The sequence below is a fragment of the Panthera pardus genome, unplaced genomic scaffold (assembly GCF_024362965.1).
Source record: "Panthera pardus isolate Hobbes unplaced genomic scaffold, ASM2436296v1 HiC_scaffold_16, whole genome shotgun sequence".
Classification (NCBI taxonomy): Eukaryota; Metazoa; Chordata; class Mammalia; order Carnivora; family Felidae; genus Panthera; species Panthera pardus.
The window spans coordinates 7,244,305-7,267,999 of record NW_026526721.1 but is presented as its reverse complement, the minus strand read 5'-3'; the positions used below and the strand labels follow the sequence as shown (position 1 = coordinate 7,267,999).

At 48.1% G+C, this 23,695-nt stretch overlaps 1 protein-coding gene across 3 annotated transcripts in view; it reads left to right on the top strand.

Moving 5' to 3' along the window:
* KCNJ15 (potassium inwardly rectifying channel subfamily J member 15) overlaps positions 1–23,695 on the top strand; it is a 77,431-nt gene that overhangs the window by 40,282 nt on the left and 13,454 nt on the right. The window contains exon 1 of one of the 3 annotated variants that reach the window (XM_053903077.1): positions 8,231–8,485. The exons of the other annotated variants lie outside the window; for them this stretch is intronic. The gene's annotated coding sequence lies outside the window, so the exon portion shown is untranslated. Of the gene's footprint in view, positions 1–8,230; positions 8,486–23,695 lie in introns of those variants that run through there. 3 annotated transcript variants of the gene reach the window in all.

Genomic DNA, 23,695 nt, shown 5'->3' with positions numbered 1-23,695 from the left:
ACTTTATATGAGTTTTGACGGGCAGAGAGAGAGGAAGACAGAGGATCCCAAACACACAAACCGTGAGATCATGACCGGAGCCAAAACCAAGAGTCAGATGCTCACCTGATCGACCTGATTTGGCCCCGAGTTTTATCTGCTTTTTGAAAACCACAAACTAAACGTAGGCAGGCCCACAGTGGCAGAATCTCGTTTGGGGCCTCAGAATTAAATGTGTGTTTTATTTATTTTTTTTAATTTTTTTTTAATGTTTATTTCTGAGGCAGAGAGAGACAGAGCATGAGTGGGGGAGGGTCAGAGAGAGAAGGAGACACAGAATCAGAAGCAGGCTCCAGGCTCTGAGCTGGCAGCACAGAGCCCGACGTGGGGCTCGAACTCACGGACCGTGAGATCGTGACCTGAGCCAAAGTCGGACGTTCAACCGACTGAGCCACCCAGGCGCCCCCAATGTGAGTTTTAAATACACTTCGTGTTTGAAACTGGGAATCAATCAGGCCCTTGCAGTGCTGAGTTTTACAGGCATCGTTTTTTATGATTCTTTTGAAAGATAATGTCTATTCTGGCTCTTCAGATCTTTCTTTTTAAAATCACTGTCTATAATTTAATTGTCACTATGTGTATAATTTGCTTGTCCATAAGTGAGGTGATAAATGTTCTCCACCGGTTTAGACTCGGGTCTGGCACCATTGCCAGGAGGCCATCTATGACCGGCCACGCCTGGGCTAGGAACCCTCTGTAGACGTCCCTCCCCCCTCCCGGACGAGCTGGCTCACCCCATTCAACCCTACGTTACAAGGCAACCTATCTGTCTGTCTCACCTACCGACTAGTTGTAAGCTCTGGGACAATGGAGACTTACCTGATGCTTTCTCGGTGCTCCCAGAGCTTGGTCCGGATCATTCCTTGGGCGATCTTCATTGAGTCAACAGGCATTGACACGAAGGTGGGATTTTTGCTATAATTACATCCTCACCCGAACCGTGGCCTGCATTTACGCCAACAGAGAACTTTTTATCCAAAGTGTTTTGAAATAGCATGTATCTGAAAACTACTAACTGGTGCATTTTTTTCCCTTGGTGAACATTTCGACGTGATAGGCCGGCTGCTAGAAGTGGTTAAATGGGGCAGCACGCACCTACCACAAAGTAGCTGAATAAACCCCTTCGGGGAAAGCGAGCAGCACGCAGAGTATTTTGGAAAGAAGGACACTGAAATAAAACTCCATGGCTTTGGCATGGGAGCGTGCACTGAAAGTTGGATCCTGGGGTTGGAAACAAGGGAAAGAAAGAGGAGGAGGAAGTCGCTGCAATCCCGGGAGGCAGAGAGGGATTTGACCCAGGGTGCGGCCAATCCAGGGGGCAAGGCCCAGGCATCACGTCGTTTCTAGTCTCCGTCAAGTGCTATGTTTAGTTAAGGCCCGTGTTAGTGTGCCTGTGGCAATCAGGGTATTTGGCTCTCAGTGTGTTTTAAATTTTAAGTCGAAGAGAATTTTCTAAGATTTCTCCATTTTGAGGATGAAATATTACGGGACTAAACCTTAGAAGAGCCTCTTTGCTGTGATTGTGATCAAATGCATCTCACTCCGACTGGAAGCAGCCTATGCCAGTATATGGCATTTTGGAGTGTGAGGCTGTGTGAGGGTATGTATATTGAAAAAAGTAAATTTTGTAGGGGCACCTGGGTAGCTCCAGTTGGCTAAGCATCTGGCTTCGGCTCAGGTCATGATCTCGCGGTCCGTGAGTTCGAGCCCCGCGTCAGGCTCTGTGCTGACAGCTCGGAGCCTGGAGCCTGCTTTGGATTCTGTGTCTCCCTCTCTCTCTACCCCTCTCCCTCCGTCCCAGACTCTGTCTCTCTCTCTCTCTCTCTCTCTCTCTCTCTCTCTGTGTGTGTCTCTCAAAACTAAACATGAAAAAATTTAAAAATAAATTTTATAATGATGGATATTGGCCTGTCTAGCCCAGCCTCCTGGGAATGTTCTCTAAACTTCGCTTTTTTGCAGCACCCTTTGTTTAATTTTCGATAGCTGAAGAAATGGTCTATGAGGCACTAGCCCAAAGTTGGGGGGAATGTATATTGAATGAGTTTTTAATCAACTCCTATTAGGAGTTGGGAGAGTTGGGCTCCGGCCCCAAGCCCCTTCGCCCAGTGTGTGTGTGCTGCTGGCTAACTGGGCAGGAGGCTGGGTGGTCGCGGGAGAAGACGCAGTCCTTGATCGCAGGGATCCCCCCAGTTGGCTTCTGTGATGACGTGCGGGTGGGAACAGAAGAGAAGAAATAGTAGAAACCACTCGTGCAGCAGAATGTCTGTGGCATCAGGCAGAACAGAATCGCACAAGGAGCCAAGCTAGCGGTCGGGGATAGTCAAGAGAGAAGACCAGATCTGTTTGGGACGGTCGGGAAAGGCCTTGGGGAATCTGAGAGAGTGTAGGCGAGTGGACAGGACTCTGAAAGTCAGGATGGGAGGAGCCATCAGAGCAAGCAGAATGGCAGGTGCACCAGGGAGGAGGGGGGTGGGGGTGGGGAGAGATGGCAACGGTCAAGGCGATGCTGAGAGCTCACCAAAGACAACTTGGTTCTAGGTCCTCCTGAATCTTCACAACAACTGTCTCTCCTACCTGGCGGGCTTCGCTATCAGCCTTGTTTTCGAGAGGAGGAAAACAGGGTGCAGAGGGTGTGCGGCTTGCTTCAGAAGGGGTGAAGCCAGCTCTGATGCAAGGTCATTGGCCTCTAGTGGCCAGAGCCTTAAGGGCCGAGCCTCCGGAGATGAGACTCAGGGGCAGGCGGGTTGCCAAGGACTGTCTGGGGTCCGGTTTGGTAAGCAGTGAGGGGTCACCGAACGCTTTGGTTTTGGGGGTTCTGAGCTGCACTCTAGGGATATCAGGCCGGCCGTGCAGGCCACGTGACTTGCCGGAACGGGGTGTTGAGAGGCCAGTAGAGAGCCTGAAGACCTGGGGCCCGGCGCGGTAATAGAAGGGGAAAGGGAGGCACTGGCAGGGTCCATTAGAAGGGCTCGCACTACATTAGGCAGGAGGGAAGGATTTCACAGGTGGCAGAACGAGGACGCCGTTGTTGGGACCAAACACCGGGAAGAGTAACTGCATTTGGGGAAGACAAATAATATGATTTCTGTTTGGGACAAGTCAGTTCTGGGCACTTCTCTAGGAGGGGCATCCCAGGGAAAGACAGAGTTGTTCTCAGAGGAGGTGCTGTCGGTCAACAACAGTTAACGTAATGGGACCAGGCGTGGTCAAGAGCGTCAGGTAGAGGACACGAGACGTGCTATAAAGAGCAGTACAGGAGGGTGAGCGTAGGACCTTGGGGACCAGTGGGGGGCGGGGGCGGACGCAGACAAGAGGAAAAGTCCACCGCACGGGAAGAGAATGAAAGAGAAGGACTCAGCAGAGAAGCAGACGGCAGACCAAAGTAGCAAAAGTCGGTAGGAACGTTCTGGAGATGCTCTTACCGATACCGCCTTGACTCATTTATCAGAGCGGGCAGGAAGTGGGTCTGGAAGTTGAGGGGAAGAAGCAGCAGGTGGCCTGACAATGCCAACAAGACAGGGGGGTGGAGAGGGCTCGGTAGACTCTTCCCAATTCACACTCCAGGTAAAAGCTCAGAGGACCGAGAGATTATTGCGGCTGGCAAATCGGAGTCCTCAGGAGCGCAGGATGGCCCCTTCTGAGCCCCTCGATGGCGAAAGTCTCTTCTCTTCCATTCTGCGTTCTAAGGGTGGCGAGCCCGGTCCTTCTCCTCCTGAAAGTCAACCAAGTGATCTGATAAATCGACCTCTATCACGATTGTAAACGTATAGGTTTAGTGGGGAGGGGCACTGACATGTGCTCCTGAAGGAAGTTTCCAGCAGCTCAGGCTCCTTCGTACCTGGATGGATACCTGGTTTTTGCAAGTTATGAGCTTCAGTCTTCCCGAGACGCCCTGGAAAAGCGACAAGCCCATGCTTGAATGTGTTTCCAGTAAAAAGGGAAAGATAATGCAGTGTCCAAATTTGCTAATTACTGCAATGATTAAAGCAAGACTTTTCAAGTTTATTCTTTCTTAAGATCAGCGACCTCGTGAACACAAGCAGGATCTGACAAAGACAGTCATAACGAGGGAGAGAGAACGAGCAAGCAATGCCAGTTCCCTCAGAACAATTAGCTGTTGTTGGCACTGAACCTACAGCTTGAAGTTTATTTTGCGGGGAATACCTTCTGGGTTTTTGGTGCCGTGCTGTGATTAAACAAAACTTCAGCAAAACACAAAGTGCAGTATTATAGCCCTTTTGAAAAATGGATACGTGGATTCAAAGAGGGGAGGCCTTAATTTTTCTCAGCAAAAGTCAAATGAGTAATATTTCAGAAACTTCTGGAGAGGAGAATATACATATGTGATAAGAATTCTTGAAGCCTGAAAGAAACAAAAGATGAGAGAGAAAAAGCCCCTGGCAGGTAATGGTGGAAGCTTGACAAAAAGAAGTTCACTCTGTTAAGAAAGAGGCAAGGGGCGCCTGGGTGGCTCAGTCGGTTGAGCGTCCGACTTCGGCTCAGGTCGTGATCTCACGGTTTGTGAGTTCGAGCCCCGCGTCAGGCTCTGTGCTGACAGCTCAGAGCCTGGAGCCTGTTTCGGATTCTGCGTCTCCCTCTCTCTCTGCCCCTCCCCCGCTCACGCTCTGTCTCTCTGTCAAAAATAAATACACATTAAAAACAAATTTTTCAAAAAGAAAGAGGCAGGATGCTCTCACGACGAGAGACTTTGGATTCTGGAAGCAGACATTCCAGATGGGAAATCCAAGTGTGTGAACTCCCAGCCACGGAGCCCTAGGGTAACGTGCACTGGTGTTACGAGCCCCGGTGTCTTCGCATATTTGGGGCACACGGGAAGCCATCGAACAACAGAGACTGGTTCCTTCTGTCTCCGCCCCAGGGCCCCAATTCCCGAACAGATTCTTCAGCACCCCCTTCCTCCCAGCCCGAGGTGAGCACACTTCCTTAGGATGGCTGGCAAGAAGAAGGGTAGTGAAAGGAGGTGAAAATCCTGGGCTGGAGCCCCCACCTCAGGGCTGTGTGAGCCTCTGCCTCGTCCCCAACTTCCCTGTTTCTCATCCGTGAACTTGGAGGAATGCCTGCCATAGAGACACCAGGGAGTCAGAGAAGACGCTTTGGACGAACGTGGCAGGGAAGGCTCTTCTGTCTTCTAGGCATCAGTAGAGAGAACCACTCTCAAAATGACCCACGTGAGCTGACTTTCCTCCCCGGGGACCTAATTCCCTTTTTATATGGTTCTGTTTTCCTTACTTTGTAAAGGAGCCCAGAATTCCAGAGGCTAGGTCATCACTCTTACAAAATCTTCAACCAGATTTTTTTATTATTATTATTCTTTTACTTATAAAAGGGATCATGCCCCTGTAGCTACTCAAACTCTGATGAACAAGATTTTAGACTTGGCAGAAGCCCGTTGACGGGGTTGTTCTCAAGGCAGATTGAATCAGAAATTACCCTTGTAATTATTTTTTTGACATCCTTCTTTTTTTTTTTTTTTTTTTTTTTGCTGTTAAAAACACGCAGGAACATTAAAAAGGTAACTTTCTCCTAGGTTTTAGAAGAAGAGGAGAGTGACAAAGAGAAATACTATGAACTTGGCGTACAAATGAGCCATGCTCTGGAATTCGGGCGGGTCTAGGAAAAAGTACAGACTTCAGTGGAAAACATACATGGGTGTGTGAGAAATCCCTGTAAACTATAAATTGAGTACATACTGCACAGCCTGGTCGGGAAAGAAACCACAGTGCTCTCTAAAATCAGGGGAAAGGAGACAGAGAGGAAGGTTGGCACCGAAACACCAGGTGTCCCTAGGACTTGGGGACGTGTGCGGTTGGCAGCCGTCTTACCCACATTTCCGGAATCGGACGGTCACGAGCGCAGACCAGGGCATCCGTTAGCCGACCTGCTTATCGCCAACGCTGTCACTTGACCTCCGTTTCCCAAGCTCCCCTCCTCACCCAGGCCCCCTGTTCAGTTGCTCTGCATTTAACCTGACCTTGTTGGCTTTGCCGGTGTGGCCGCTTTCCCCAAGGCCGCCGTTCTTTCCTTACGCTTCCGGTCTTGTTATCCGCCTTCAACACCCTCCCTTCAAGGCCCACGAGGCTCGGTTGTCCCTCCCACAGGGGCCTCATCACTTCTGGACTCCCTGAATTTCCTTCTCTCTGGGCTGAACCCAACCCAGAATGTCTCTGGGCAATGAAGCCCTTTTCATATGTTGGGTCCCCGAGTGGGTGTTTGTTGGGCACAGGTGCTGCCTCCCACCCCAATCAGATGACAAGCCCTTGATGGCTGGGGGCCTCTCGCCCTTGACCGAGTGACAGCCAGCCATGCTTCTCAGGGTCCTGCTTTGCACCGTGTTGGGTGCATTCAACTGGCTGTATGTGATCCTAATGCGAGGTGAGCCTTATTATCTCCCTTGTTTATTTATTTATTTATTTATTTAGAGAGTGTGAGCAGGGGAGAGGGGCAAAGGAAAAGAGAGAGACTTTTCAGCCGGCTCTACATTAAGCACAGAGTCAAATACAGGGCTCGGTCCCATGACCCTGGGACCGTGACCTGAGCCGAAATCAAGAGTCTGACACTCTACTGACTGACTGAGCCACCCAGGCGCCCCTTTTTTGAAAGGAGGAATCTGACAATCAGGGAGACTGAATACTTGTCCAAGGTCACTTTCCCAAGTACTTTCCACAAGGCATCTCCCTTTGTCCTCGGGATGAGTCCCTCCTGAGCTTGGCACAAGCTTCCAGACTTTAAGGGCCTCCCCTCTCCCCCCACTGTCATATCAGAAGACCTGACATTTGAACCCAAGTCTGTCTGGCTCCAACCCCATATTTTTTCACTATTTCATGTTGCATCTCTATCACCAAAATGCTCGAGACAAAGCTAAGCATGGAATAATATTGACTGAATATGTGATGATTCACCCAATTTTGTCAAAAACTGTAAATTGGACCAGGGTGTGTGTATGGGCGGGGCAGGGGGGGGGGAGACAGAGAGAGAGACAGAGAAAGAGAAGACAGGTTGAACACAGGAAAACAATCCCTGCTGTCCCTAAAATGTTGACATTTGTTAATAGTTCTTCCCTGAACACTGTCATTCCCAGGGATGGTCCTATAAAGAATGTTCTGAGGACTGAGCTGAACACCATGTCAGTATTTTCTAGTCAGGAAGCAGTGAGCCTGTGCACTAGAATGCTTCCCCAATACACCTGTCCACAACCTGGCTGCGGGCCTGGTCGTTATTATTCCGGGCAGGTACTCCACATCCTGTCCAGAGGTCATTATGGGAACAGACTGGCAGAGAAGAAACATCTGGAGAAATGCATATGGAGGTCATCGAAAATGATGGCACATGAGAGCCATCCAAAGTCACGGGAAATTTCTAGTGTGTTCTCATCTGTTTACAATAATTCTCCACCACTAGGGGCTGCTTGGTAGCTTGGTGTTTTAATGTTTATTTTTGAGAGAGAGAGAGAGAGAGATTGGGGGAGGGGCAGGGAGTGAGGGAGACACAGACTCTGAAGCAGGCTCCAGGCTCTGAGCTGTCAGCACAGAGCCCAAGGCGGGGCTCGAACCCACGAACCGTGAGATCATGACCCGAGCTGAAGTCGGATGTTCAACTGACTGAGCCCCCCAGGTGCCCCAGTAGCTGGGTGTCTTGAAAACCAACCGTGCAACCTGTGACCTAGCACCGCGATCGGCCCCGTGACCGAGAGTGTGAGGCCCACGACAGCTTTGAGAGTGATTGAAATGTGATTCTTGATCAGATAACCTCCAAAGGCTCCAGAGCCCCGTGGGAGAGAATCCAGGCGAGAGGGAGAATTGCTAGCATCCCCAGGACCCATGAAGCCTGAGAAAATGCTGTGCCTCCTTCCAGGCGGTGGTTCTGCTTGGCAGTTTCTGTTGTCAAACAGCATATAATTTTTTTTTTTAACATTTATTTTTGAGACAGGGAGAGACAGAGCATGAACAGGGGAGGGTCAGAGAGAGGGAGACACAGAACCTGAAGCAGGTTCCAGGCTCTGAGCTGTCAGCACAGAGCCCGATGCGGGGCTCGAACTCACGGACCGTGAGACCATGACCTGAGCCGAAGTCGGCCGCTCAACCGACTGAGCCACCCAGGCACCCCTCAAACAGCATATAAAAGAATCTGGAGCCAGGTCAGATACAAGTACCTTTTTTTCTTTTTTTTGCAAGGGGGCTGTCGTTCACCCATAAAATCCAAAGTCCCGGGCTGGAATTTCTTGTGGGCCAAAGGCTCTGCTGTTCATCCACCATGGCAGTGGGTGAGGAAGGCTCCATTACCCAGCTTTGGCCATCCCGTGAGCATGCGGCCCAAGGTTGGACTGCACCCCCGGTCCCAGGTCCTTCCTGCAGAGCCGGGCCCCCTGGTCACTGCCCCAGATCTCCAGGACCTTCGATTGAGCTGGGTCCCAGCACCTGGACTCAAGGTAAGGCCCCCAGAGTGCTTCCCGCTGGCCACCCAGGGTGCCACGGAGGGAAGGGAAAAATAAAACATCCAAACCTCAAAAGACTAGGGAATTTCTGGAAGGTCCAACCAAAATGATTCATCGTGACCTCAGGCATGATTTTTTTTTCCCCTACTCTCCACTCTTTTTCATTTCAACTAATATGTATCTTCCTGATTTGAAGAAAACTCCCGTGTTTGAAACTTCTAGTGCTTAAATGTGAGTAGGCACTACGCTATGGGACTGCAAATAAAAGACAGTATTTAACCTCGTGAGGAAAAAGAGTGATGAATTCTTGTACCCTATGCTGTAGAGACTGAAGCCCCAGTTTATTTTCCTGAACGAAGGCTTTGGGTATACAACTATTAGTAAAGAACAGGCATGCTTCTAAAAATAGCAATTAGCTCTTAATTCAGATTAAATTCACAAATAAATAACTTGCAGCATTAGCACTGATGTTTGAGCCTTAAAGACCTCGATTTCAACGACAAGGTGTCTAACAAATGCAGCTGTTTGAACAAGCACACACGGAGGCTTACTTCTTCCAATGTTGTGTATTGTATTATCCACAAACCGCATGGCTTGTGAAGAGGGGGAAGGTATTTAAAATATTAAGTGATGATAGCTAGCTAGTAGTCTAGTTCTCCTTACCGACTGTCCAATTGGTAGCATTCTACCTTAGGCTTTTAGGATCTGCTTAAGGCCTGGTTAACTCTAACTCACAATTTTGGGGGGTGAGAAAGATCCTACATAGACTGCTGTAAATTCATCTTAGCTCTGAGAGATGACTCATATGTATATAACTCTATTTCATATACCTAGCTATTCATTCTAATATTTGCAAAGCTTCTTCCCATCCCTTCCTTTCCATTCCTTCCTTTTCTTTCCTTCCTTCCTTCCTTCCTTCTTTCCTTCTTTCCTTGGCGTCTTTTAACCAGTGTCTCCCCCTTTTCCCCGATATTGACAAATCAATTTCCCCAGCTTGCAAATAACTAGAACCCCTTGGTCTCTAAGAATTTTCCTGTCAGTCTGTTCCAATGTCCTATCAACAACTTGTCAATTACCCGTGACACCTGAGATTTCTCCCAGCAGAACTTAGGCTGTGTATGTTCACAGGGCGATTAATCTTTAAAACCACGATGGTCCTGGTGACCAAGGGCCTAGTCAGCCCAGAGCCGCGTTAGCTGTGCAGCTGACACGAGAGTCACACATTCAATGTACACGTTAAAGAAGTAAACCGAGTTTCAGATTTTCGCGTTTTCTCTGATGTTCACTGGCTGCCCATACCGGAGAGAGCTTGGAGGCCATTTCGCCCAACCCTTTCATTTTACAGATGAGGAAAACAGGCCTAATTGATAGCTGGCGATACTAAATTATAGCCCTTCTAAAACTCAATAGCAGAGTTAGTAGGCTTCTTAATGTGCTCAATTACCATATGGATTCCACGAGCCGATGAGCGCGCCGTGACCTTGAGAATTTACATTCTGCGGGTTTTCGATGTTTATGTTTCTACCGTGGTATTTGTAATCCCAAGTCCCGGTCACCTTTTACCGCTGAGGCCTCGCCGGTCCCCGGCTCCGGGCACCTCTCCTCTTCCGTACTCGGCCGGGGCTCCCGGGTACTCAGCATCGACATCTGCGAAGTCACAGCAGGTGTAGCCAAGAGACTGGGTCCTGCGGCTGTTTAGACTCCTTCCTCTCTCGTCTCGTCTCCTGGCTTCTCGAGAGCTAGCTCCAGTTTCTTCCACATCTTTCCGCCCTGCTCACATTTCCCCAAAGGACCATACTTAGTCCGTTCCCTGGACCAAGGGCACAGTTCAGCAGCGTTCATCTTCTACCGCTCAGTATTTTCCCATAACGTTTCCTACCTTCCTTCCCCTCCCCCTCAGCTGGAACATAAGCTTCATGAGAACAAGCATCTGCTTGTACCGTGGTGTCCCCAGTGTTTGAAAGAGTCCGGAAAATAGTAGGTGCTCAATAAGTACACGAGCAGTGGGTGTAACCTTTCCTCTTTCCCTTCTTTCTTAGGGAACCAGGGGTCCCCCCTCCTTTCCAGGACTCACCCCTGGGAGCGGCAGTGCCTCCTGTCCACCCTCAAATCTTCGACTCCTAGATCATGTCCTATTTCCTGAAATCTCATTTCCCTGGTTGCCCACTCTGATGAGCTACACAGTTGCCCAACCGTCTGGCTGCTCTTGCCCAGCCGCATTTCCGAAAAGTCCTCCAGTCCTCCCCAGTGTGGCCCGTCTCCTAGCTTCAGCCCTCAGCTTCCTTCTGCCGTTGGTATTTTTCCTTGGTACAGATCTCATTGACTCATGCGGTTCACGTCTGCTCCCGGGTGGCGATTCCCAAATCTTCATCACCAGCCCCAAATTTACTTCCTAGAGAAGAACGCTTCAAAGCAAACTTGAGGAGAGCCAATCTCACAGCGTTGCCTTCAATACTCTGTCGTTCAAGCCTTCTTCTTCATCCAGGGACAAAGCAGCTCCTGTTCCCCTGTCATCACCTCACATCTAACAGGTGTGTGAGTGTTACCTGTTGGTAAGCCAAGGTGGTGATGCCCTGGAGTTCGTGTATTGCTTCATTTTTATTGCATTAACGGCATCTTATCTCATCTCTCTATATCTACTCTCTTCATCTCAATCTGTCTTGCTACATGAGCCTGGCTTCTTTTTACCTGTCGACAGATCAAACTCTTCTGTTTTAAAGCTCTTTAAAATCTATTGCCACGCGAGCTTTTAATCCATCCTCATATTTAATCTCTTAAGGCACCACAGTGATTCTCAACCATCAGGACACACTAGAAGCAAACGGCAAATTTTGAAAAAGTACCAAAACTCAGGCTCCTGATAATATGTCCCTCCTTTCCTCTCCCCAATGAGAGATTCTGATTCAGCTGATGTGTGGAGAAGCCAAGGGATTAAGACATTTAAAAACTTCTCCAGATGTTTCTTATATGCAGCCACAATTGGAATTATTGATATAACCTATGGTCCAATCAAATGAACCTACTCAAGAAAGTATTTTGCCACCACATCATCCTTTTTTTTTGCCTGGGAAGTTCCCCTCACAGACAATTCCCTTTCTCCTATTTCCTCTTCCTACAGAAAATGCACGAAGACTTCTGTGATTCTTCCAGTTGGAAAGAATCGATCCTTTCTTGGATGTTTTCCCTATGTTTCTATATAGTACATTCGTTCACGTCAGCTGGGAAGACACTGTTAGATCAGGACAATACAGAGCTTTAGAATAAGGCACAGTCCTTGTATTTATGCAGCTTGCAGACTTGTGGGATGGGAGAAACACATGAACCAGTAAACATCATAAGTTGTATTATAGGAGTTTTTACATGTCCCTAAGAGTTAGCCAGAAAGGATCCTACTCTGCCTGGTGTTATAACATTTCATGTATATGTCATCTCCTCTATTAGATGGTAAAACTTGAGGACCAGGACCAGGCATAAGACTGTATTTTTCTTATAATAGTGTTAAATACTTGCTGAATGAGTGAGTGAGTGAGTGAGTGAGTAAGTGAATGAATGATATATTGGTGATTAGGAGACACTGAGGAATACTCACAGCTTCTAGGAAATAATGACCCAGAGCGAGGGGTTGTCCCACTGGAGTTTGAAGGCCATGGCACCATTTTTAATCCTAGGCTATGTGTGGTTTTAGTTTTCCTCAATCATTCATTGCATATTTTACAGAATGGTAATAGAAATAGCATTAAAAACTAGGTCCCATTTCTCACGACTGAGAAGGCGGTGATGGGCTGCTCAAAATAAGGCTTAGCCCCTTTGATTTTAGTAAGTAAATCCTGGGAATCAAATGCGATGGTTTGATGGATGGAAGGAAGGACTGGGGGGCGAGGGGAGAGATTGGAAGAAACCCCTACCCGCTGTGTAGATTCATGAGCCTTCCCTCCTTTCCTTCTGACCTTAACCATGATCTTCCAGTGAAATCCTTGGGATTTTGAAAGATGTTGTCGAGAAAGCTGCGAAAAAGGCCACCAAGTGAATAAAGGCAGAATAGGATTCTGCCACAGTTTCCAGGCTGATTTTGTGTATGTGTGTGTACGGGGAGCGGGGTAAACAAGGAAGGAAACAAAGCACATGCGAACGTAATTAGACTTCTTTAGTGGAAAGCTCCAACGCTTCAAGTAACTACAGGTATGATTAATCATTCCCGAAAAAAGCAAGCCATCTTTGGGGAGAAGAGCCATATCTGAACATCCGTGTATGTACTCTTTGAGGACATCAGTGAATCACCAAGGAAGGGTCATCAACGGAGGAAGCTCCCAGCTTCCGGGAGCGTCTGAGTCAGGACAGACGAAAGGAAGCATTCCTTAACCCGGTGAACTGTAGCACAGTGGAAACTCACTTCACGCAGGATAGGACAATACGTGACTGTAAGTCCCTTCAAAGGAAGAATTTAGAAAGCTTCACATGTAATGATAAGTATGTTGAAACCATTCATATGTTTTGGGCCATGTCTTTGACCTTCATTCATCCTTTAATTTATGGATTGCTTATTAATCTATTTATTGACTCATTTATAGAGTCCTGAGTATGAGTCATCAAAAGTTTTTTTTTTTTTTTTGACCACCTACTATATGCCAGGGACGGTGTTTCTGTGGCTACAGAGATGAACATGGCCCAATATCTGCTCTCAGAGAACTCACCTTCCAGAAGGGGAGACAGATACATTCAGAGGAATTCATGATACAGAAGTGAGAGAACTATACCTTAGAGTGGTAAAGGAGAGGCAGGTCTTAAATGAACCTGTGGTGGGAGGAGTTAGCAGGGGAATCACGGGCTTTCGGCTGGGGGATCTGTGCAAACATGGGCCTTTCAGGCAGTGGACACACTGGGAGCAAAGGCAGGTAGAAAGATGTGGGGCAGCACGCAGTGTGCGGAGAAGTGCATTTCGCCATCACTGAAGCATGGATGACAGAGTGAACGTCCAGAGATGTGCCCAGAATGGCAGCCAGGGGGTCTCACCTAGAAAACTCAGACATCGGGTAAAAAGTTTAGACTTTATATCACGTAAGACATGAAAACCAGGTTGAGGGCTGACTCAGGGGACGGACATAGACACGTCATCAGTTTTGAAAGGGAGAGTGGCTCTAAAGGGGAGTCGGGGTAAAAAGGGGCCGAAAGGAGGTCAGGGACAGTGAGCAGAGTGGAGCCTTGAAAGGGGAGAGAAGCAGGGGATGGAAACAAGACTTAGCTGCAGGCAGAACCGAAGACGATGTGTTTTAATTGTAAAGGAAGTGGGGAGAGAGAGGCGGACGGGCATCAGGTTGGGTGGCCGGAGTCACTCACAGAAAGAAAGAAGAGAGGCATAGCAGCAGCTTCAGGCAGGTGCACGGCAGCACCGTGACCTTGCAGGGAACGCTGGCTTCATAGGCATGGTCCCCCCTGCATCTTTCAGCAGTGAGCGGACCGAGAGAGGCAAAGTACTCTTTCTCCGCTTCGCTCATCAATACACCAATATATGGGAGCACTCATTTTGAGACCCTTGGCTGCTTTTCTCAGCACCGGAAGACTCCAAAATGCCTTTGCTTCCGTTCATTCACCCATTCATTCATTCATTCATAAACATTAAGGGCCTGTTGGAACCTCGACATTGGCACACGCAACATAAGGTATGAGAGCTTATGTTCCAACAGGAGGCAATGGAGGGTGATGCACGAGCTGGAATTTGAGTCAGTCCAGGATCTAAATATTGTCACCACTACTGGCCACTTGTGTGGCCTCAGGCAAACTGTCTGACTCATCCGAGCCCCTTATTTTTACCAGAGTTTTGCCAGAGTGGCTCTGAAGTTTGGAGTTCAGGAATACGAGCTGTCAACACAGTTCTGGCCATGTGTATGCTCGCGGCTAATGGCTATTGTTAATCTGATCATTGTTACTGCAATTAGATATTCAGAAGTCCACCAACAGTTCCACCACACTGAGATAAATATTCCGAGAGACAGAAGCACAGGGACAGGGGGGCAGGTAGGGAAAGCGCCTAACCTGTGAGAACAAGGGAAGCACATCCCCAGAATGAGCCAGGTCTCAAAGGTAGACAGGAGGAAGCGAGTGAAGAAAGGGAGAGAGCTTTCTAGTAGATGGCCTGACATGTTTGAAGGTATCGAATCAGTCAACAGAGGACCAACCCATTTGGGCAACCGTGAGTCATTCGGCATGGCTCGCACAGGCCGCGGAAAAGCTGGCACCAAGGCAGGGGTAGGAGGCGCGGCTCCTAAAGGACTCACACGCCATGGTCATAAGGTCAAGGGATCAGGCCTTGGTTTGTAGATAACTGGGGCCGCTGAGCTGGGCAGTGGAGGAGAGATTTCAGGAGATCGGCAAGGCCTCACACGGATGGTCACTGGGGACAGGCACCTGGTTATGAGCCTCCTGGGGTCACCGAAGAAAGAGAGTATGTGCCTCTAAACCAAGGCAGTGGGGCTGAGAAGGGGAGGGGCAGCTTCAAGGGATATTGACGTAAACCAGGGGTCCTCGAGGCTGTGTGATGCAAGACATTCTTCTCAGCTGAACCTTTTGTCCTCACCACCCGAAGACAGTCATTTGGCCTTTCTTGTTCCATGAGGTTTATTTACCTACAATCAAACAGGAACAAGAGGTGGCATGCAGGAAAGACAAAAGGGCATTGTCCAACTTTTGCAGCCAGGGTCTGGCTCCCAATTCCACCCTCTGAAACCGGGATCTCTTGACTGAAATCAGGGCTGAAGACAGATCCAAGATAGAGCATTGAGAATTGGCCGACCAGATGTCATTTGGGGGCCAACTCATGTCAAACGGCCAACGGAATGGCCCTTTAGGACTTCTCCTTCGTCCACTCCACTGTCCTCGCTAATCCTGAACACGTGCTCTCAGGCACTGAGTCTGAATCCTGTGGGTTGCGTTGTGTTTGTGTGGGACGTGGGCCTAGATTCGGAGGAAGCGCTGTTCCAATTCAATCACACGTCACTTTTCCGCAGGGAACGGAAATACTCGGATACCAGCCCCGCAGCCGAGAAGACGCAGATATTTGAAAATTCACGCGCACGTGAATGGCCGGGTAGACTCTGTGAATTAAGAGAATCATTGTGTCAATATCGTGTGCGTCTGTGCACGTGTGTTTTCACTCACAAATCTTCACTGAGCGCTACAGATGTGGGTGGGTTCTTTTTCTCCTCTTCCTTCGGACAAAGAACGTTTGCAACCCACTGACTTTCAACACCAGCCTCCCATCAGGGTGAGGGTGCCCGGAGGTAGCCCTTCCTAGTCAGAAACTTCCCACTGAGCTTTCTTCTGCTTAACACCAGTACCACGGGAGCCTGGATGATCAGGAGTGGTCAAAACGTTGGTTTCTAGCTCTGCTTCTCGTAAAGGAGAACCAACATTGGAAAAAAATTATTAAACACGGGACTGACGTGTGATGCTGCGCAGTGATTTATAAGCAGGGTTTTAAAAAAAAGGCTAGTGACCTTGAACTTTCTCCCAGAGGTAAAGCTTCCTTCTCCATAGAGTTCTGCGAGCGAAATCAGCTGGTGACGGCCACCCATGGGAGAGAAAAGGGTCACTGAAACCGTTTCAGATTGCTCTGTGCTCTGTGTTGTGTAGTTTCGATGAGGAACTCGGGTTGCAAAATGCTGATTGCAAACCAAAGCTAGTGGCTGGCCTCGTCACCGGGAGCCTGGCGGAAATGCACGTTCTCAGACCTCAGCACACAGCTTCTGAATCAGAATCTGCATTTTAACAGGATGCCCAGGACATCTGTCTGCACATGAAGGTTTAATAAGCACTCGTCCACAACATCGGATTCTGGGTGCCTGAGGGGCTCAGTCTTGAGGTCCTGAGCGTCCAACTTCAGTTTAGCTCATGATCTCCTGCTTTCTGAGTTCAAGCCCCGCATCGGGCTCTTTGCTGTCAGCACAGAACCCACTTTGGGTCCTCTGTCTCCCTCTCTCTCTGTCTCTCTGTGTCTCTCTCTCAAGAATAAATAAACAGGAAAAAATAATAATAAAGCACTGGATTCAAAAATGTACAGTCCCCCACCCCCACTGCATACACACACACACACACACACACACACACATACACTAACACTTTGGACTTACAGGCACAACACATATACTTTTGTACATATATGTACTAATACACATATACAAGTAGGTACTAATATATTATGCACATTTTTTAAAATGCACAACATATAAACAAACGTTGAAAACAATAAAGTACAAACTCAGTTTGAATACTTCAATTCTGTCCTTGCTCTTGGATCCCTGAGGCACAAAACGTCAGAGACTCCTGCTCTGAGAACTCAAACAGAGGGCTAGCGCTCAAAGGTGTCTTAAACCTTTAACCTCTGATGGCCAGTGTGCAGAACAGGAAATAATTGGTTAGGCTCAACTGAATATATTTATGCCCTCATGCTTGTCAATTTTATCAGCGTGAGAAACCTAAGACCCAATTTCTCTTTAAGGCAGGATCGATCTTGTAGGCTATTCTTTGAGCTATGACTCAAGTCTAAGTCTTCACTGGTAGTTCAGTGATTCAAGGTCACTGGCATATTTGTACCCTCTTCTCTCTGACATGCCAGGCCTTGGACTGGCCTCCCCTCTGACCCACAATATCAGACGGCATATCTTTAAATGAGCTTTAGCAGATACTAAGTCTGGACAGCCGAGAGTTCACTTGCATGATACCTTCGGCCACCCCACTCTTCCTCCAACATTACGTCCCTGCCGTGTGGCAGTCCTTGTGTTGGCCTTGGGGTTAAAAGTTAAATGAAACACCCATGGGGTGCCTAGATGGCTCAGTCGGTTGAGTGTCCGACCTCGGCTCAGATCACGATCTCACGGTTCATGAGTTCGAGCCCCGCATCGGGCTCTGTGCTGATGGCTCACAGCCCGGAGCCTGATTCTGATTCTGTGTCTCCCTCTCTCTCTGCCCCTTCCCTGCTCATGCTCTGTCTCTCTCGCTCTCAAAATATACATAAACATCAAATTAAAAAAAAAGTTAAATGCAACACCCCCTCGCCGAGCCTGGTTTAAGGAGAAAGAGGGGTCCCAAACACAACAGTACAGCCACACTTAAGTGCTACTGTGAGGTGTGAACGACTTACAAAAGGCAGCAGAAAGGAACAAGGGGAACTCTCCCTGGAAGCTGAAGGAGGTGGCGTTTGAGCGGGGCTTTGAGGGATGAATAGGAGTTTGCCAGACATAGGGCACAGGAAAGGAATTCGGGGCAAAGGGACCCGCCCGAACAAAGGCGTGGGGCAGGAAACCTGTTGGGTGGAATGCAAACTCTTCCCACCCAGTCGATTAAATGAGGCCCGAAGCTGATGTGGAATAATAAGCCTGGACACTTGCTGAACACTGGGTCCTTGGGGTGGTACAATCTAAACGTCTCTGAAAGTAAATTATTTCGTATGGTTTGGCCACCACAGCATGTGGAAAGTTTCTCGGTAGGGCACAGTGAGTACTTCTCATTTACAGTAAAACCTGGAATGTTTGGGAATGGTCTGTACTAGGGAAATTGAATTTTCAGATTAACTCCATAAAATGGAAAGTCTGGTTGACAAACCCTCCTAATTTTGTTCTCCTTTGAAGAGATAACTGCTATTAACACGTTAGCTGCATTTCCATTTTAATCTTACCTAGAGAGGGAGGCACGGAGCAAACACACTGTCCGTCCAGCTTTATCAGCTTCCTGTTTTCAACGGGAGACGTTTAGTGTTTTGCCATGGTTTTTAAAGACTGCACACTGTTTTAGCTTATACATATTTTACACGTGTAAAATCGTTTCTTTCTTTTTGGTGATGCGGCTCGATCTGAATGTTTCAATATTGTGACTAATGCAGAAGACATTCTTGTACCTAATCCCAATTCGCACTTCTTATTAATTCTTAGACAGAAAGTCACTGGGTCAAAGGGTAGAAATAAAGAGTTTAAAAAACAAATTTAATGTTTATTTATTTTGGAAGGAGTGAGAGACAGAGCACGAGCAGGGGAGGGGCAGAGAGTGAGGGGGACACAGAATCCGAAGCGGGCTCCTGGCTCTGAGCCGTCAGCCCAGAGCCCGACGAGGGGCTCGAACTCACAAGCCGTGAGGTCATGACCTGAGCCAAAGTCGGAGGCTTAACCGACTGAGCCACCCAGGCGCCCCTAAGTAAAGATTTTAAACTTTGGGTGTAACTTTGTCAGTTTCCACCAGAAAATGCCACGGCGAGTGACCTGTCTGAAGCCATCTATGAAGCTGTTCATCTCTGCATGGGCGACAAGATGGGCTGACATGTCTCTAAAAATCTGTGATGACTTTTCTTGGACCAGTGGCTTCTAGGTCTCATTTGCCAATGCCTCCAACTCTGCCAGTCCCCAGGGCTGCCCAAGGCTCAGACGGGGACTGCTTCTCCCACACTCCGTGTCCGGGAGAATCTCATCCACTTACACGTTTCAAATTCTATTTGCAGGATGAAACATTAAAGGCATCCCTCCTGCCCAGCCCTCTCTTGTGAACATCAGCCCAGACCCCAGGTCTTACCTCTGCTTAGGTCTGTCCTGCCCATACCCCGGAGCGCTCCCCCAGACCTCACCCCTGCAGGGGCTGGGTCACCAGGGGTGAGCTCCGCACACATATACCATCCAAGTGTTTGAACAGCACGGGTGTCTGAGAATCTATGAATGATTTTTAAATTCTGGTGGAAGATCCAGTCTCCTCTGAATGAGTATGTTCATTTTAACAACCCCCCCCCCCACATCCCATCCCCCTTATCTTCATGCCCGGAGGTCAGGAGTCATTTTGGAGACCTCACCTGCTCCCTGCCCCCCACCTGTTACAAGTGCCTATTGACCCTGTCTGGAAGAGGTAACTAAGAGCCCCCCCGCTCCTCTCAGTCGGCTGACGCTGTCCTTGTCCACGCACCGGTATTTATAGCTTGGATTACCGAAAGCACCAGCTCTCCAGCCTTCCAGCATCTATGCTAGCCTCTCCCAACTGATTCTGCATGTTGTGTCAAACACGGTGACTTTAAAAGCCAGGGTGGTCCTCTCTTCCTTGACTGAAACCCTGAGAGGCTTCTCGTTCCCCTAGGATGAAGGCGATGTCCTCAAGGAGCCCCCAAGTCCTGCGAGGCGTGGCTCTGCCCCGAGCTCCTGCCTGACTCTGCTCCAGTCCCCTGCTCCCTGGAAGGTGCAAGCTCCGTGCCACCCGGGGCCTTTGCAGACACCGTGTGTCCCTCTGGCCGGAACGCTCCTCTCACTCCAAGCCCGCTTACCTACCTGCCGAGTGCTCCTCAGTCTTTATGTCTCCCCCTTAACGCCAGGGAAGCCTTCCCGGGACCCCAGACTAGGATGTATGACACAGCCCGGGTTCGATTCTCCCATCCGGTCCTGAATTTCTCCCTAAGGCTTCCCACAAATACCTTTAAACATTCCTCTCCTGGTTTATCTAATCCCTCCCTTCCCTGCTCTATCATCAGCTGCCTGAAAGCAAGAACCACGCTGGTCTCTGATTCCCTGCTGGAGCTCCGGCACCCGGTGCCGAGCCTAGCACATAACAGGTGCTCAGTGATCTCTTGGCGTTCAGATGAAGGAACGAGTAATGAAATACCTTCAGACTTTCCACCTTTTAAATGTTTTTGAAGTGTATGTCTATAAAGGTTGCTGTTTGGGGCGGGGGGGAGCAATGGTTTTTTATTCACTGACAAGAACTTGCTATAATCAAAGTAAGAACCCTCCGCTGTCGTCTGCGTGAACCAGAATTTCCTTTTGGTACGTCATATTCCGTACATTTTGTTTATTGTAAGCACCTAATGATAATAGCTCTTATATAATAATTAGTGTGAGCAGGCAGCACGCTATGGTGCTTTATGTACTATAACCTCACACGGCCCCATCATGTGTAAGAATTTTCAGTGTCACTATTCCGCACATGAGAAACTGAGCCCAGAGGGGTTAAGTAAGCTGTCGAAAGTCACACAGCTACTATTAACAGAAGCAGGACCCTGTACTCTTAACCTTTATGCTGTTTATGAAGAAAGGCTTTTTTTTTTTTAAGCCCAGAGGAGGTAATGTTCAACCTGACTTTTAAAGAACAGGCGGAAATTAACCCGAGAAGGGGAGAATGAGAACCTTCAGGAAGGAGTGGCAGGCGGGAGACAGGAGCCCCGAGGGCACTGAACTCGGGGGGAAGAGGCCACGATGCACCCAGGCTACATCCTGAAGGGAAGAAAGGTAAAGCGGGAGCAGAGCTGGAGACTTTAGCTTTGCAAAGGTGAGCAAGACTTATCCTGGCAGCCGTAGGGAGGATTTATAAAGAGGAGTGTTGTCAGAACAGCTACTCTGTGCATGAGTAAGCTTTCTTTCTTCCTGGCAAGAGTTATGATGAAATCATGGTAACATAAAGTTGCATGTGCCCGAGTAGTACATTTACTGTAAAAATCCAGCTTCACAATTCTGGGAAATGCAATGTGTCAGGCTCTGAAGGCAGCAGCTCCCGTGTGTTTCTGAGCTGTCGTTTCCCCCTTTGTTTCCTCGTCAGAAGATACCGTAGGGTGGCTTCCTAGTAAGGGGTGAGGGGGTGTCTCCCCACGGGGACCGTCACACGAATCGTTCCGGTCGCTGCCCACCCCGGGCCGTGCGGTGATGTCCCGCCGGATAAGGAATGGACTGTGCTTCTGGTTGTTCGGTATCCCAGCTACTCTTCTAGAAGAGGCAAATCCAGTTACAAGGGTCAGGGGCGTCCCTGGGGAAATCAGTCGGGAGGATTTAATACATTGGCTTAATTTCTGCGACAGGACCAGCACGTGGGGCCTCATGCACAGCAGGGTTTAAACCCAGGTCCATGGAGTCTGGGGAGGCTAGGGGTAGAGTGTCCGTGGCCTAGGCTGGGGCGGGGGAGGGACGGTTCACCCTCAATCACCTGTAAGCAAAATGTATACTTTTTTTGCAACCCTTCTACCCCCAACTGGGATTCGGTCACAGGGGGAATCGTAGTATTTCCGCTTTACGTACAGTTGTTTCCAAGATTCGAAACGCCATTTCTGCTCACTGCACTTTCAGAACATTAGCGCTTATTAAATAATGCTTGAAAAAGAAGCCCAATTTTGTTTTTGTAAATGCTTTAATGAGTGCCTTTTACTGTCACCGGTGTCATTTGTAATCATATTTCTTTTTTTTTCTTAATGTTTATTTATTTCTTTTTTGAGAATGAGAGAGGGAACAAGCTTGGGAGGGGCAGAGAGAGAGAGAGAGAGAGAGAGAAAATCCCAAGCAGGCTCTGTGCTGTCAGAGTCAAGCCCGACATGAGGCTCAAGTTGATGAACTGTGAGATCATGACCTGAGCCGAAACCAAGAGTCAGGCGTTTAACTGACCGAGCCATCCAGGCACCCCTGTAATCATATTTCTATCATTTTCATCTGCGTAAACCCATTCTGGGAAGGCAGTTTGACCACCAGGATCCTAACGCAGAAGTGGTTAAGGACCCCCGAGCTAAAAGATGAAAACTGAGACCGGCTAGCTAGACTTTCTGATACTTTCTGGTGAACCAGGCATGAAATGACCCCACTCTCTGTCATCCTACAATGGTCACATTAGTCAGCAGGGTTCCCAGTACCGGCTGCTCTTCTAAGAATGTCGTCTGTGCAGTAAACTTGTCTTTACATTTTTTGACCTTCTGAGCTACCCACGAGCATACATTTGTTCTTCCCTAGAGATGCCAGATTCAGAAAATAAAAATATAGGTCTCTTGGGGCGCCTGGGTGGCTCAGTCGGTTGAGTATCTGACTTCAGCTCTGATCATGATCTCACGGTCTGTGAGTTCGAGCACCGTGTCAGGCTCTGTGCTGGCAGCTCGGAGCCTGGAGCCTGCTTCCGATTCTGTGTCTTTCTCTCTCTGCCCCTCCCCGGCTCGTGCTCTGTCTCTCTCTCTCTCAAAAATAAACATTAATTTTTTTAAAAAAAATATAGGTCTCCTTTGTACTATATCTATATAGTACATGTTTATGGATTTCAGATACACAACAAATAATTTTAGTGTAAGTATATATCAAATATTGCATGGGACATAGTTATAGTAGAAAATCATTGGTGGTTTGCCTGAAATTCATTTCTGACCGGGAATCTCCTATTCTACCTGGCAACCCCTAAAATCACCAAAATTGGGCTGATAGTCCTCCAGCTAATTAACTATAGATGGTTAGAAAGTGTCTTCTTATACTGTTTACTGATGGAGATTAGTAACTGCCAAGGGTCTCAGACTTTGGATGGAAAGGGATTTTGAAGTTTGAGATTTTCTTATGATCACTCAGTCACCATAAGCTCCTATGTTTTCAACTTTGCAACAGGCAGACAGCTCAGAAATATGACCATTCCTTCAAGTCATTTGACCACAATCCAAGAATTTGGGTATAAACTGTGTTCCCCTGAGATCCTGTGATATCCAGTTTCTCTATCAGAGAAACGTGGTCAAAGTTTAAGCCGACAGTGAGACTGAATTTCAAAATCTTTTGACACTGATCCCATTGTTAAGTAACTAGGTTCCAAATCAAGCAAAAGCCCTAATTTCCTTTGTCTGGGACGAGATTCCAATTATGATAATGGTGTGCGTGGAAAACAACAAGGAGAAGAATTCCACTCTTGTGTCCAGGTGAATCACCCCCGAGGCCATTAATCATCAATTGATAGAGACCAACAATTCCAAATTTATTCTAAACAGAAGAAAAAGTAGTCCGCGTGCAGCCAGAAAAACAAGGCAGCCTGAAATCGGTATGTAGATTTATAACGTGATACGCTTTTTTATATCTCTATGCCTTTATTATAGTAAAAATATTATGTGTGTGAGGCAAGGAAAATGGGAGGGGTTAAAGGTGGTGAATTCAGAGTCTGAGGGAGTGAGAGACTCATTAAGGGGCAAATCAACGTGAAATTTTGCCAACTATGTAATGATGCATTGTAACAACACCGAGGTGCTCTGCGAACAGTGCTGAGATGAAGGTTACGGAAAACGAACCGTCCTGGCTGGCTTCCCATTTTTTTTCCTTCCACTTTTAATGCTCCAGCCATGCTCAGCTTGAGTTTTATTAAACAGAATACACCAAATAAAAGATTTGTTTCTCTACGAGTACTGTCGGCAAAAGCAGACGCGTTCATTCTAATGTGTTCCAGGTTACGGTCAGACAAACCCAAACGCTCGGC